This window comes from Leptodactylus fuscus, chromosome 9 (genome assembly GCF_031893055.1).
Source record: "Leptodactylus fuscus isolate aLepFus1 chromosome 9, aLepFus1.hap2, whole genome shotgun sequence".
Classification (NCBI taxonomy): domain Eukaryota; kingdom Metazoa; phylum Chordata; class Amphibia; order Anura; family Leptodactylidae; genus Leptodactylus; species Leptodactylus fuscus.
Genome location: NC_134273.1, coordinates 786,911 through 804,677, shown reverse-complemented (window position 1 = coordinate 804,677; position 17,767 = coordinate 786,911). Strand labels below are relative to the sequence as shown.

Genomic DNA, 17,767 nt, shown 5'->3' with positions numbered 1-17,767 from the left:
GTTGTACACACAGGATATACCGGCTGTACACATAGCATTATATACAGGTTATACCGAGTGTACATATAGCATTATATACAGGTTATACCGGCAGTACATATAGCATTATATACAGGTTATACCGGCTGTACATACAGCATTATATACAGGTTATACCGGCTGTACATACAGCATTATATACAGGTTATACCGAGTGTACATATAGCATTATATACAGGTTATACCGGCTGTACATATAGCATTATATACAGGTTATACCGGCTGTACATACAGGTTATACCGGCTGTACATACAGCATTATATACAGGTTATACCAGCTGTACATACAGCATTATATACAGGTTATACCGGCTGTACATATAGCATTATATACAGGTTATACCGGTTGTACACACAGGATATACCGGCTGTACACATAGCATTATATACAGGTTATACCGAGTGTACATATAGCATTATATACAGGTTATACCGGCAGTACATATAGCATTATATACAGGTTATACCGGCTGTACATACAGCATTATATACAGGTTATACCGGCTGTACATACAGCATTATATACAGGTTATACCGAGTGTACATATAGCATTATATACAGGTTATACCGGCTGTACATATAGCATTATATACAGGTTATACCGGCTGTACATACAGGTTATACCGGCTGTACATACAGCATTATATACAGGTTATACCGGCTGTACATACAGCATTATATACAGGTTATACCGGCTGTACATATAGCATTATATACAGGTTATACCGGTTGTACATACAGGATATACCGGCTGTACACATAGCATTATATACAGGTTATACCGAGTGTACATATAGCATTATATACAGGTTATACCGGCAGTACATATAGCATTATATACAGGTTATACCGGCTGTACATACAGCATTATATACAGGTTATACCGGCTGTACATACAGCATTATATACAGGTTATACCGGCAGTACATATAGCATTATATACAGGTTATACCGGCTGTACACATAGCATTATATACAGGTTATACCGGCTGTACATATAGCATTATATACAGGTTATACCGGCAGTACATATAGCATTATATACAGGTTATACCGGCTGTACATACAGCATTATATACAGGTTATACCGGCTGTACATACAGCATTATATACAGGTTATACCGAGTGTACATATAGCATTATATACAGGTTATACCGGCTGTACATATAGCATTATATACAGGTTATACCGGCTGTACATACAGGTTATACCGGCTGTACATACAGCATTATATACAGGTTATACCGGCTGTACATACAGCATTATATACAGGTTATACCGGCTGTACATATAGCATTATATACAGGTTATACCGGTTGTACATACAGGATATACCGGCTGTACACATAGCATTATATACAGGTTATACCGAGTGTACATATAGCATTATATACAGGTTATACCGGCAGTACATATAGCATTATATACAGGTTATACCGGCTGTACATACAGCATTATATACAGGTTATACCGGCTGTACATACAGCATTATATACAGGTTATACCGGCTGTACATACAGCATTATATACAGGTTATACCGAGTGTACATATAGCATTATATACAGGTTATACCGGCTGTACATATAGCATTATATACAGGTTATACCGGCTGTACATACAGGTTATACCGGCTGTACATACAGCATTATATACAGGTTATACCGGCTGTACATACAGCATTATATACAGGTTATACCGGCTGTACATATAGCATTATATACAGGTTATACCGGTTGTACATACAGGATATACCGGCTGTACACATAGCATTATATACAGGTTATACCGAGTGTACATATAGCATTATATACAGGTTATACCGGCAGTACATATAGCATTATATACAGGTTATACCGGCTGTACATACAGCATTATATACAGGTTATACCGGCTGTACATACAGCATTATATACAGGTTATACCGAGTGTACATATAGCATTATATACAGGTTATACCGGCTGTACATATAGCATTATATACAGGTTATACCGGCTGTACATACAGGTTATACCGGCTGTACATACAGCATTATATACAGGTTATACCGGCTGTACATACAGCATTATATACAGGTTATACCGGCTGTACATATAGCATTATATACAGGTTATACCGGTTGTACATACAGGATATACCGGCTGTACATATAGCATTATATACAGGTTATACCGAGTGTACATATAGCATTATATACAGGTTATACCGGCAGTACATATAGCATTATATACAGGTTATACCGGCTGTACATACAGCATTATATACAGGTTATACCGGCTGTACATATAGCATTATATACAGGTTATACCGGCTGTACATACAGGTTATACCGGCTGTACATATAGCATTATATACAGGTTATACCGGCTGTACATACAGCATTATATACAGGTTATACCGGCTGTACATACAGCATTATATACAGGTTATACCGAGTGTACATATAGCATTATATACAGGTTATACTGGCTGTACATATAGCATTTGTCACGGAGCAAAGGTATACGTCTTCCTCCGGAAGGTCTTTTGAATCAACACGGACGCAAGAGGTCAGGAGACAACAGCAATTTATTGTAATCCACAAAGTTAGTAGCCGGCGGCGGTCACATCAACCGTAATAACAATAAGTCCACAGAAGTCACAATCCAATGATAGCTTTGGCTCCTTGGTCCTGTAACTAAATCCTGGCTCTCTGCAGAGCTGTGCACAGGCCGGCTAACACATACTAACTCCAGCTACAACTATATACTAAGACTGTTACACCTATATCTGTGGGTGGGAAGGGCTGAGTCACAGATCCTTCCCCCCTCACCTATACCAAGGAGAGCAGACTCCCTGTCTACTATGGACAATGCACCATCCAACATCTTCTTGGAGACACCGATCAGATTATCTCCACCCATTGTCCTCACTAGTTAGAGGGATTTGCATACAATGTGCTAACACACTAGACCCCAATCAGCCAACTACACATTGATGTATATAACAGGTTAGAGAATACATTCCACATGAAATATATATTACACATTGCCTATAGTATAGACTCTAACCATCCCGTGACAGCATTATATACAGGTTATACCGGCTGTACATACAGCATTATATACAGGTTATACCGGCTGTACATACAGCATTATATACAGGTTATACCGGCTGTACATACAGCATTATATACAGGTTATACCGGCAGTACATATAGCATTATATACAGGTTATACCGGCTGTACATACAGCATTATATACAGGTTATACCGGCTGTACATACAGCATTATATACAGGTTATACCGGCTGTACATATAGCATTATATACAGGTTATACCGGCTGTACATACAGGTTATACCGGCTGTACATACAGCATTATATACAGGTTATACCGGCTGTACATACAGCATTATATACAGGTTATACCGGCTGTACATACAGCATTATATACAGGTTATACCGGCAGTACATATAGCATTATATACAGGTTATACCGGCTGTACATACAGCATTATATACAGGTTATACCGGCTGTACATACAGCATTATATACAGGTTATACCGGCTTTACATACAGCATTATATACAGGTTATACCGGCTTTACATATAGCATTATATACAGGTTATACCGGCTGTACATACAGGTTATACCGGCTGTACATACAGCATTATATACAGGTTATACCGGCTGTACATACAGCATTATATACAGGTTATACCGGCTGTACATACAGCATTATATACAGGTTATACCGGCTGTACATACAGCATTATATACAGGTTATACCGGCAGTACATATAGCATTATATACAGGTTATACCGGCTGTACATACAGCATTATATACAGGTTATACCGGCTGTACATACAGCATTATATACAGGTTATACCGGCTGTACATACAGCATTATATACAGGTTATACCGGCTGTACATACAGCATTATATACAGGTTATACCGGCTGTACATATAGCATTATATACAGGTTATACCGGCTGTACATACAGGTTATACCGGCTGTACATACAGCATTATATACAGGTTATACCGGCTGTACATACAGCATTATATACAGGTTATACCGGCTGTACATATAGCATTATATACAGGTTATACCGGTTGTACACACAGGATATACCGGCTGTACACATAGCATTATATACAGGTTATACCGAGTGTACATATAGCATTATATACAGGTTATACCGGCAGTACATATAGCATTATATACAGGTTATACCGGCTGTACATACAGCATTATATACAGGTTATACCGGCTGTACATACAGCATTATATACAGGTTATACCGAGTGTACATATAGCATTATATACAGGTTATACCGGCTGTACATATAGCATTATATACAGGTTATACCGGCTGTACATACAGGTTATACCGGCTGTACATACAGCATTATATACAGGTTATACCGGCTGTACATACAGCATTATATACAGGTTATACCGGCTGTACATATAGCATTATATACAGGTTATACCGGTTGTACATACAGGATATACCGGCTGTACACATAGCATTATATACAGGTTATACCGAGTGTACATATAGCATTATATACAGGTTATACCGGCAGTACATATAGCATTATATACAGGTTATACCGGCTGTACATACAGCATTATATACAGGTTATACCGGCTGTACATACAGCATTATATACAGGTTATACCGGCAGTACATATAGCATTATATACAGGTTATACCGGCTGTACACATAGCATTATATACAGGTTATACCGGCTGTACATATAGCATTATATACAGGTTATACCGGCAGTACATATAGCATTATATACAGGTTATACCGGCTGTACATACAGCATTATATACAGGTTATACCGGCTGTACATACAGCATTATATACAGGTTATACCGAGTGTACATATAGCATTATATACAGGTTATACCGGCTGTACATATAGCATTATATACAGGTTATACCGGCTGTACATACAGGTTATACCGGCTGTACATACAGCATTATATACAGGTTATACCGGCTGTACATACAGCATTATATACAGGTTATACCGGCTGTACATATAGCATTATATACAGGTTATACCGGTTGTACATACAGGATATACCGGCTGTACACATAGCATTATATACAGGTTATACCGAGTGTACATATAGCATTATATACAGGTTATACCGGCAGTACATATAGCATTATATACAGGTTATACCGGCTGTACATACAGCATTATATACAGGTTATACCGGCTGTACATACAGCATTATATACAGGTTATACCGGCTGTACATACAGCATTATATACAGGTTATACCGAGTGTACATATAGCATTATATACAGGTTATACCGGCTGTACATATAGCATTATATACAGGTTATACCGGCTGTACATACAGGTTATACCGGCTGTACATACAGCATTATATACAGGTTATACCGGCTGTACATACAGCATTATATACAGGTTATACCGGCTGTACATATAGCATTATATACAGGTTATACCGGTTGTACATACAGGATATACCGGCTGTACACATAGCATTATATACAGGTTATACCGAGTGTACATATAGCATTATATACAGGTTATACCGGCAGTACATATAGCATTATATACAGGTTATACCGGCTGTACATACAGCATTATATACAGGTTATACCGGCTGTACATACAGCATTATATACAGGTTATACCGAGTGTACATATAGCATTATATACAGGTTATACCGGCTGTACATATAGCATTATATACAGGTTATACCGGCTGTACATACAGGTTATACCGGCTGTACATACAGCATTATATACAGGTTATACCGGCTGTACATACAGCATTATATACAGGTTATACCGGCTGTACATATAGCATTATATACAGGTTATACCGGTTGTACATACAGGATATACCGGCTGTACATATAGCATTATATACAGGTTTTACCGAGTGTACATATAGCATTATATACAGGTTATACCGGCAGTACATATAGCATTATATACAGGTTATACCGGCTGTACATACAGCATTATATACAGGTTATACCGGCTGTACATATAGCATTATATACAGGTTATACCGGCTGTACATACAGGTTATACCGGCTGTACATATAGCATTATATACAGGTTATACCGGCTGTACATACAGCATTATATACAGGTTATACCGAGTGTACATATAGCATTATATACAGGTTATACTGGCTGTACATATAGCATTTGTCACGGAGCAAAGGTATACGTCTTCCTCCGGAAGGTCTTTTGAATCAACACGGACGCAAGAGGTCAGGAGACAACAGCAATTTATTGTAATCCACAAAGTTAGTAGCCGGCGGCGGTCACATCAACCGTAATAACAATAAGTCCACAGAAGTCACAATCCAATGATAGCTTTGGCTCCTTGGTCCTGTAACTAAATCCTGGCTCTCTGCAGAGCTGTGCACAGGCCGGCTAACACATACTAACTCCAGCTACAACTATATACTAAGACTGTTACACCTATATCTGTGGGTGGGAAGGGCTGAGTCACAGATCCTTCCCCCCTCACCTATACCAAGGAGAGCAGACTCCCTGTCTACTATGGACAATGCACCATCCAACATCTTCTTGGAGACACTGATCAGATTATCTCCACCCATTGTCCTCACTGGTCCTCACTAGTTAGAGGGATTTGCATACAATGTGCTAACACACTAGACCCCAATCAGCCAACTACACACTGATGTATATAACAGGTTAGAGAATACATTCCACACCAAATATATATTACACATTGCCTATAGTATAGACTCTAACCATCCCGTGACAACCCCTCCCCCTCTCAAAACATGTGCATGACACAATTGGCCTACACAGGTAAATTGGGGAATGCACATCAGTCTCTATAGCTCATATGTCTTCCTGCCGGGATAACCCATCCGCGTTCTGGTGTTGGTTCCCTCGGCGGTGCTGAATGGTAAAGTTGTAGGGTTGAAGGGCTGGCATCTGGCAGAAAATCCGGTGGATCCATGTTGGCGTCTCTCTGAGCTTGGCTTCGGGTCACTGCTCCCACAAAGTGGCACTGTAGATTTCCAACATCGTTGCCTAACAGAACATCGGCCGGCAGCCCGCTCATCACACCAATTGTGCATCGTTTTGGTCCATAACCATAGTCGAGTTCCACGGTAGCTTTAGGAATACGTTTCCGAGTACCTCCTGCCAACTCGATAGAAAGGCCAGGGCCCTCCTCTAGGGCCTCGGGTCGAACTACTCGGGGGTCCGCTACCGTTAGGAAAGCTCCCGAGTCCCGGAATCCAACAACTGTTCGGCCATCCAGTAGGACCTCCTGCAAGTGCTTCCGCTGAAGGTTTGCGGGATGTGTGGCGGAAGGCTGAATCCCATAGACCCCTGGAGGTGGAACAGATGGGTCATTCATGGAGTCATCTGGAAATGGGGCCAAACTTTCTGTCCTAGGGGTGGTTCCCAGGTAGTGAATAGGCCGGGATGCCACGGTGGCCCGTGCCCCCATGTTAACAGGGCAACTAGCTTGCAAATGTCCAGGCCGCCCGCACCCAAAACATCTGCGCTCTAGCATTCTTCCAGTAGGTCGTTGTCTAGGGACAGGGTTGTTCATAGCTGGAGGCCGATGGGCTGGGGCAGGGGTAGAGGGGGAATTGTAATCCTGAGGCCGGACACGAAAGGTGGGTGGCTGGATGAAGGGTGTCTGGCGGACTGTGGTAGTTTTCCGCTCCTCTGCAAACAACCTCTTCCACTGCGGCTTGATGGTCAGGCCCTCATCTGCAAGGGAAGCAGCTTGCTCCACTGTGGCTGGGTTCCGTTCCAGCACCCACTCACGGATCTCAGCGGGGCACTGGGAAAAGAACTGTTCCTTAAGTATGACTTGGAGGATCTTATCGACTGTGACAGCCTCCTCTCCTTCTAGCCAGCGCTTGCATGCTTGCTTCAACTTGTGGGCGAACATGTGGAAGGAGCTTCCCCCATTGTAAGACAAAGAGCGGAACTGAACTCGGTAGGTCTCTGGAGTGACTGCATAATACTTCTGCACCGCTCTTTTAATGGCCTCATAGTCCCGCTGATCACTAGGGTCCATGGCTCTGAGAGCTTCCGCAGCCCCATCTCGTAGGTGCCCCACCAGATACCGGACCCAATCCTTCTCTGGGACTTCCATCAGGCGGCACTGGTGTTCGAAGTCCTGAAAATATCCATCAACATCCCCAGCCGCTTCATCAAAGGTCTTGAAGTGTTTATGGGACACATATGGTGGTTCTCTCACTGTTGGGCTGGGGGTCGGCGTTTGATTATAATTCCTCGTAGTTATCTCAGCCATTCGCCTTTCATGCGCCATTCTTTCCTTTTCATGCGCCATTCTCTGTTCCTCCTTCTCCGTTTCCTGAGCCCTCTGTAATGCTCTACTCCTTTGCTCTGCAGTTGCTCCTAGCCCCAGCACTGCCAATTCCTCCTCATACAAAACAACCCATCTGCTCTTTTGGGTCTGTACCTGCCACTCCCGTATCTCTCCAGTCTCCTGGGGGCAGCCCTCCTCATGGTCGCTTTGCAGGGTCATCTCCTCCAGTGCCTCGATCAGTTGCTCTTTCGTTCTTCCCTGGTAACTCAGGTTTAGTTCCCGGGCCCTTACTTGTAGACTTGCCATAGTCCAGTTCCTGTATTCTGAGGTTGTGGCTCCATTAAGCGCTGGGCTGCTGTAGTCCATCTCGCTGTCCGCTGTTGATCCCACCGCTGCCAACCAGTTGTCACGGAGCAAAGGTATACGTCTTCCTCCGGATGGTCTTTTGAATCAACACGGACGCAAGAGGTCGGGAGACAACAGCAATTTATTGTAATCCACAAAGTTAGTAGCCGGCGGCGGTCACATCAACCGTAATAACAATAAGTCCACAGAAGTCACAATCCAATGATAGCTTTGGCTCCTTGGTCCTGTAACTAAATCCTGGCTCTCTGCAGAGCTGTGCACAGGCCGGCTAACACATACTAACTGCTAGCTATATACTATATACTAAGACTGTTACACCAATATCTGTGGGGGGGGAGGGCTGAGTCACAGATCCTTCCCCCCTCACCTATACCAAGGAGAGCAGACTCCCTGTCTACTATGGACAATGCACCATCCAACATCTTCTTGGAGACACCGATCAGATTATCTCCACCCATTGTCCTCACTGGTCCTCACTAGTTAGAGGTATTTGCATACAATGTGCTAACACACTAGACCCCAATCAGCCAACTACACACTGATGTTTACAACAGGTTAGAGAATACATTCCACATGAAATATATATTACACATTGCCTATAGTATAGACTCTAACCATCCCGTGACAGCATTATATACAGGTTATACCGGCTGTACATACAGCATTATATACAGGTTATACTGGCTGTACATATAGCATTATATACAGGTTATACCGGCTGTACATACAGCATTATATACAGGTTATACCGGCAGTACATATAGCATTATATACAGGTTATACCGGCAGTACATACAGCATTATATACAGGATATACCGGCTGTACATACAGCATTATATACAGGTTATACCGGCTGTACATACAGCATTATATACAGGTTATACTGGCTGTACATATAGCATTATATACAGGTTATACCGGCTGTACATACAGGATATACCGGCTGTACATATAGCATTATATACAGGTTATACCGGCTGTACATATAGCATTATATACAGCTTATATATGTACCCCATGTATGGGACCTTGATGGCACTTGGCAGCAGTGTAAGTGACCGTCTGCTTCACCCCAAGTGTGAGAAGGAGCTATCGCAGGTCCTTCCTCCCAACCGCGACCAGGCTGTATAATCTACAGTCCTATGAAAAAGTTTGGGCACCCCTATTAATCTTAATCATTTTTAGTTCTAAATATTTTGGTGTTTGCAGCAGCCATTTCAGTTTGATATATCTAATAACTGATGGACACAGTAATATCTCAGGATTGAAATGAGGTTTATTGTACTAACAGAAAATGTGCAATATGCATTAAACCAAAATTTGACCGGTGCAAAAGTATGGGCACCTCAACAGAAAAGTGACATTAATATTTAGTAGATCCTCCTTTTGCAAAGATAACAGCCTCTAGTCGCTTCCTGTAGCTTTTAATCAGTTCCTGGATCCTGGATAAAGGTATTTTGGACAAACAATTCAAGTTCAGTTAAGTTAGATGGTCGCCGAGCATGGACAGCCCGCTTCCAATCATCCCACAGATGTCCAATGATATTCAGGTCTGGGGACTGGGATGGCCATTCCAGAACATTGTAATTGTTCCTCTGCATGAATGCCTGAGGATTTGGAGCTTTGGTGTTTTGGATCATTGTCTTGCTGAAATATCCATCCCCGGCGTAACTTCAACTTCGTCACTGATTCTTGAACATTATTCTCAAGAATCTGCTGATACTGAGTGGAATCCATGCGACCCTCAACTTTACCAAGATTCCCGATGCCGGCATTGGCCACACAGCCCCAAAGCATGATGGAACCTCCACCAAATCTTACAGTGGGTAGCATGTGTTTTTCTTGGAATGCTGTTTCTTTTTGGACACCATGCATAACGCCTTTTTTATAACCAAACAACTCAATCTTTGTTTCCAAAATGAAGCTGCCTTGTCCAAATGTGCTTTTTCATACCTCAGGCAACTCTATTTGTGGCGTACGTTAGGAAACGGCTTCTTTCTCATCACTCTCCCATACAGCTTCTCCTTGTGCAAAGTGCGCTGTATAGTTGACCGATGCACAGTGACACCATCTGCAGCAAGATGATGCTGCAGCTCTTTGGAGGTGTCTGTGGATTGTCCTTGACTGTTCTCACCATTCTTCTTCTGTGCCTTTCTGATATTTTTCTTGGCCTGCCACTTCTGGGCTTAACAAGAACTGTCCCTGTGCTCTTCCATTTCCTTACTATGTTCCTCACAGTGGAAACTGACAGGTTAAATCTCTGAGACAACGTTTTGTATCCTTCCCCTGAACAACTATGTTGGACAATCTTTGTTTTCAGATCATTTGAGAGCGGGCTGTCCATGCTCGGCGACCATCAAACTTAACTGAACTTGAATTGTTTTGTAGAAAGAAATGGTCCAAAATCCCTTCATCCAGGATCCAGGAACTGATTAAAAGCTACAGGAAGCGACTAGAGGCAAAAGGAGGATCTACTAAATATTAATGTCACTTTTCTGTTGAGGTGCCCATATTTTTGCACCGGTCAAATTTTGGTTTAATGCATATTGCACATTTTCTGTTAGTACAATAAACCTCATTTCAATCCTGAAATATTACTGTGTCCATCAGTTATTAGATATATCAAACTGAAATGGCTGCTGCAAACACCAAAATATTTAGAACTAAAAATGATTAAGATTAATAGGGGTGCCCAAACTTTTTCATAGGACTGTATGTACCCCATGTATGGGACCTTGATGGCACTTGGCAGCAGTGTAAGTGACCGTCTGCTTCACCCCAAGTGTGAGAAGGAGCTATCGCAGGTCCTTCCTCCCAACCGCGACCAGGCTGTATAATCTACATCAGACCAAGCGGAGACACTCCGCACAGAGAACTAATGATTATGAATGTCCTCCTTCTTTCTTCTCTGTTCCGTAGCTGCTCTGTTCCTTAGGACTCCTAGTATATCTTTCTCAGCATATGTGTGTCTACTACTTCTGTAATATTACTGTGTATTATCCTGTATCTGTATTACTATGCAGCTGAAACATACTGAAATTTCCCCACTGTGGGACTATTAAAGGATTATCTTATCTTATACCGGCTGTACATACAGCATTATATACAGGTTATACCGAGTGTACATACAGCATTATATACAGGTTATACCGGCTGTACATACAGCATTATATACAGGTTATACCGGCTGTACATATAGCATTATATACAGGTTATACCGGCTGTACATACAGCATTATATACAGGTTATACCGGCTGTACATACAGCATTATATACAGGTTATACCGAGTGTACATACAGCATTATATACAGGTTATACCGGCTGTACATACAGCATTATATACAGGTTATACCGGCTGTACATATAGCATTATATACAGGTTATACCGGCTGTACATACAGCATTATATACAGGTTATACCGGCTGTACATACAGCATTATATACAGGTTATACCGAGTGTACATACAGCATTATATACAGGTTATACCGGCTGTACATACAGCATTATATACAGGTTATACCGAGTGTACATATAGCATTATATACAGGTTATACCGGCTGTACATACAGCATTATATACAGGTTATACCGGCTGTACATACAGGATATACCGGCTGTACATACAGCATTATATACAGGTTATACCGAGTGTACATATAAAGTTATATACAGTCAGGTGTGTGTATGAGTATATATATAATACAGTCAGGTGTGTGTATGAGTATATATATAATACAGTCAGGTGTGTGTATGAGTATATATATAATACAGTCAGGTGTGTGTATGAGTATATACATAATACAGTATACAGTCAGGTGTGTGTATGAGTATAATACAGTATACAGTAAGGTGTGTGTATTGTGTATGAGTATATATATAATACAGTCAGGTGTGTGTATGAGTATATATATATATATATATAATACAGTCAGGTGTGTGTATGAGTATATATATAATACAGTCAGGTGTGTGTATGAGTATATTTATAATACAGTCAGGTGTGTGTATGAGTATATATATAATACAGTATACAGTCAGGTGTGTGTATGAGTATATATAATACAGTCAGGTGTGTGTATGAGTATATATATAATACAGTCAGGTGTGTGTATGAGTATATATATAATACAGTATACAGTCAGGTGTGTGTATGAGGATATATATAATACAGTATACAGTCAGGTGTGTGTATGAGTATATATATATATATATAATACAGTATACAGTCAGGTGTGTGTATGAGTATATATATATAATACAGTATACAGTCAGGTGTGTGTATGAGTATATATATAATACAGTCAGGTGTGTGTATGAGTATATATATAATACAGTCAGGTGTGTGTATGAGGATATATATAATACAGTCAGGTGTGTGTATGAGTATATATATAATACAGTATACAGTCAGGTGTGTGTATGAGTATATATATAATACAGTCAGGTGTGTGTATGAGTATATATATAATACAGTATACAGTCAGGTGTGTGTATGAGTATATATATAATACAGTCAGGTGTGTGTATGAGGATATATATAATACAGTCAGGTGTGTGTATGAGTATATATATAATACAGTATACAGTCAGGTGTGTGTATGAGTATATATATAATACAGTATACAGTCAGGTGTGTGTATGAGTATATATATAATACAGTCAGGTGTGTGTATGAGGATATATATAATACAGTCAGGTGTGTGTATGAGGATATATATATAATACAGTATACAGTCAGGTGTGTGTATGAGGATATATATATAATACAGTATACAGTCAGGTGTGTGTATGAGGATATATATATAATACAGTATACAGTCAGGTGTGTGTATGAGTATATATATAATACAGTATACAGTCAGGTGTGTGTATGAGGATATATATATAATACAGTATACAGTCAGGTGTGTGTATGAGGATATATATATATATATATATATATATATATATATATATATATATATATATATAATACAGTATACAGTCAGGTGTGTGTATGAGGATATATATATAATACAGTATACAGTCAGGTGTGTGTATGAGTATATATATAATACAGTATACAGTCAGGTGTGTGTATGAGTATATATAATACAGTATACAGTCAGGTGTGTGTATGAGGATATATATATAATACAGTATACAGTCAGGTGTGTGTATGAGTATATATATAATACAGTATACAGTCAGGTGTGTGTATGAGTATATATAATACAGTATACAGTCAGGTGTGTGTATGAGGATATATATATAATACAGTATACAGTCAGGTGTGTGTATGAGTATATATATAATACAGTCAGGTGTGTGTATGAGTATATATATAATACAGTATACAGTCAGGTGTGTGTATGAGTATATATATAATACAGTCAGGTGTGTGTATGAGGATATATATAATACAGTATACAGTCAGGTGTGTGTATGAGGATATATATATATATATATATATATATAATACAGTATACAGTCAGGTGTGTGTATGAGTATATATATAATACAGTATACAGTCAGGTGTGTGTATGAGTATATATATATATAATACAGTATACAGTCAGGTGTGTGTATGAGTATATATATAATACAGTATACAGTCAGGTGTGTGTATGAGTATATATATATATAATACAGTATACAGTCAGGTGTGTGTATGAGGATATATATATAATACAGTATACAGTCAGGTGTGTGTATGAGGATATATATATAATACAGTATACAGTCAGGTGTGTGTATGAGTATATATATAATACAGTTAGGTGTGTACATATAGTATAATCTTAGTATAAATTAGGTATATAGGGGTATATGAAGAGATACATAGTAGCTAATATGGAAATACATATATACAGATACTAGCATATCCATGTGGAACAGAGGGGGCACACACACAGATAAATATAGGGGAGATATACATACAGACACATATACAGGGGGACATATATACAGATATACAGGGGGCACAGGCAGATATGGGGAGGGGGCACATGCATATATACAGGGGGCACATACAGACAGATATGGGGAGGGGGCACATACAGACAGATATGGGGAGGGGGCACATACAGATATGGGGAGGGGGCACATACAGACATGGGGAGGGGGCACATACAGACAGATATGGGGAGGGGGCACATACAGATATGGGGAGGGGGCACATACATACAGATATGGGGAGGGGGCACATACATACAGATATGGGGAGGGGGCACAGACAGATATGGGGAGGGGGTACATACAGACAGATATGGGGAGGGGGCACATACATACAGACATGGGGAGGGGGCACAAACAGATATGGGGAGGGGGCACATACAGACAGATATGGGGAGGGGGCACATACAGACAGATATGGGGAGGGGGCACATACAGACAGACATGGGGAGGGGCACATACATACAGATATGGGGAGGGGGCACATACATACAGATTTGGGGAGGGGGCACATACAGACAGATATGGGGAGGGGGCACATACAGACAGATATGGGGAGGGGGCACATACAGACAGATATGGGGGGGGGCACATACATACAGATATGGGGGGGGCACATACATACACATATGGGGGGGGCACATACATACAGATTTGGGGAGGGGGCACAAACAGATATGGGGAGGGGGCACATACATACAGATATGGGGGGGGCACATACATACAGATATGGGGAGGGGGCACATACATACAGATATAGGGGGCACACACATACAGATATGGGGAGGGGGCACATACAGATATGGGGGCACACACATACAGACAGATATGGGGAGGGGGCACATACAGACAGATATGGGGAGGGGGCACATACATACAGATATGGGGGGGGCACATACAGACAGATATGGGGAGGGGGCACATACATACAGATATGGGGGGCACATACATATATACAGGGGGCACACAGGGTCGGATGGTCGGGTTGGGGGTCTCCTCCTCGGTTGCTCACCCCGCCGTGTGGCCGTCACCTGCTCCTCCCGCCTGCGGGCTCCATGTCCCCGGGCCACCTCCCTCCGCTCCCCCGGGCCCGGCTCCTCATCACCGCGGTTGATATTTGGTTTCTCCCGAGAATGGTCGCTGCAGATTGGGGTGTACACCCGGATAATCGATCACCCGAGACCCCCCAATTTCCAGCATCAGCTACGGAAGCCCGAGCGAGCAGAGCGGAGAGAAGAGCCCGAGCTCCCCGCCCTCCTCCTCCTCCTCCTGGTACTGCTCTTTGTCTGACTCCCCCTCCTGTGTGTGCGGGCTGGGGGCCCTCAGAGCCGGGGGCCACACCTGGTCCTGCCGCAGAGCCGGGGCCCTGGAGGGAGAGGGGAGAGACCCGGCTGCGGCCCACCCAGTGTATACCTATTATATACCCCCCCCCCAGTATATACCCCCCCCCCCCAGTATATACCATCACCCCCAGTATATACCATCACCCCCCCAGTATATACCATCACCCCCAGTATATACCATCACCCCCCCAGTATATACCATCACCATAACCCCCCCAGTATATACCATCATCCCCAGTATATACCATCACCCCCAATATATACCCCCCCAGTATATACCCCCCCCCCAGTATATACCATCACCCCCAGTATATACCATCACCCCCCCAGTATATACCATCACCCCCAATATATACCATCACCCCCAGTATATACCATCACCCACTATATACCATCACCCCCAGTATATACCATCACCCCCCCAGTATATACCATCACCCCCCCAGTATATACCATTACCCCCAAGTATATACCATCACCCCCAGTATATACCATCACCCCCAGTATATACCATCACCCCCAATATATACCATCACCCCCAATATATACCATCACCCCCAGTATATACCATCACCCACTATATACCATCACCCCCAGTATATACCATCACCCCCCCAGTATATACCATCACCCCCCCAGTATATACCATCACCCCCCCAGTATATACCATTACCCCCCAGTATATACCATCACCCCCAGTATATACCATTACCCCCCAGTATATACCATCACCCCCAGTATATACCATTACCCCCCAGTATATACCATCACCCCCAGTATATACCATCATCCCCAGTATATACCATCACCCCCACTATATACCATCACCCACTATATACCATCACCCCCAGTATATACCATCACCATAACCCCCCCAGTATATACCATCATCCCCAGTATATACCATCACCCCCAATATATACCATCACCCCCAGTATATACCATCACCCCCAATATATACCATCACCCCCAATATATACCATCACCCCCAATATATACCATCACCCCCAGTATATACCATCACCCACTATATACCATCACCCCCAGTATATACCATCACCCCCCCAGTATATACCATCACCCCCCCAGTATATACCATCACCCCCCCAGTATATACCATCACCCCCAGTATATACCATTACCCCCCAGTATATACCATCACCCCCAGTATATACCATTACCCCCCAGTATATACCATCACCCCCAGTATATACCATCATCCCCAGTATATACCATCACCCCCAGTATATACCATCACCCACTATATACCATCACCCCCAGTATATACCATCACCATAACCCCCCCAGTATATACCATCATCCCCAGTATATACCATCACCCACTATATACCATCACCCCCAGTATATACCATCACCATAACCCCCCCAGTATATACCATCATCCCCAGTATATACCATCACCCCCAATATATACCATCACCCCCAGTATATACCATCACCCCCAGTATATACCATCACCCCCAATATATACCATCACCCCCAGTATATACCATCACCCAGTATATACCATCACCCCTAGTTTATACCATCACCCCCAGTATATACCATCACCATAACCCCCCCAGTATATACCATCATCCCCAGTATATACCATCACCCCCAATATATACCATCACCCCCAGTATATACCATCACCCCCAGTATATACCATCACCCCCAATATATACCATCACCCCCAGTATATACCATCACCCCCAGTATATACCATCACCCCAATATATACCAT

At 42.0% G+C, this 17,767-nt stretch overlaps 1 protein-coding gene across 1 annotated transcript in view; it reads right to left on the bottom strand.

The window, feature by feature from the left end:
• The window catches only part of B4GALT2 (beta-1,4-galactosyltransferase 2), a 33,633-nt gene extending 17,705 nt beyond the window's left edge, over positions 1–15,928 (bottom strand). The window contains exon 1 of the mRNA XM_075287642.1: positions 15,690–15,928. The gene's annotated coding sequence lies outside the window, so the exon portion shown is untranslated. The remainder of the gene's footprint in view (positions 1–15,689) is intronic.
• Between the last annotated feature and the right edge of the window lie 1,839 nt (positions 15,929–17,767).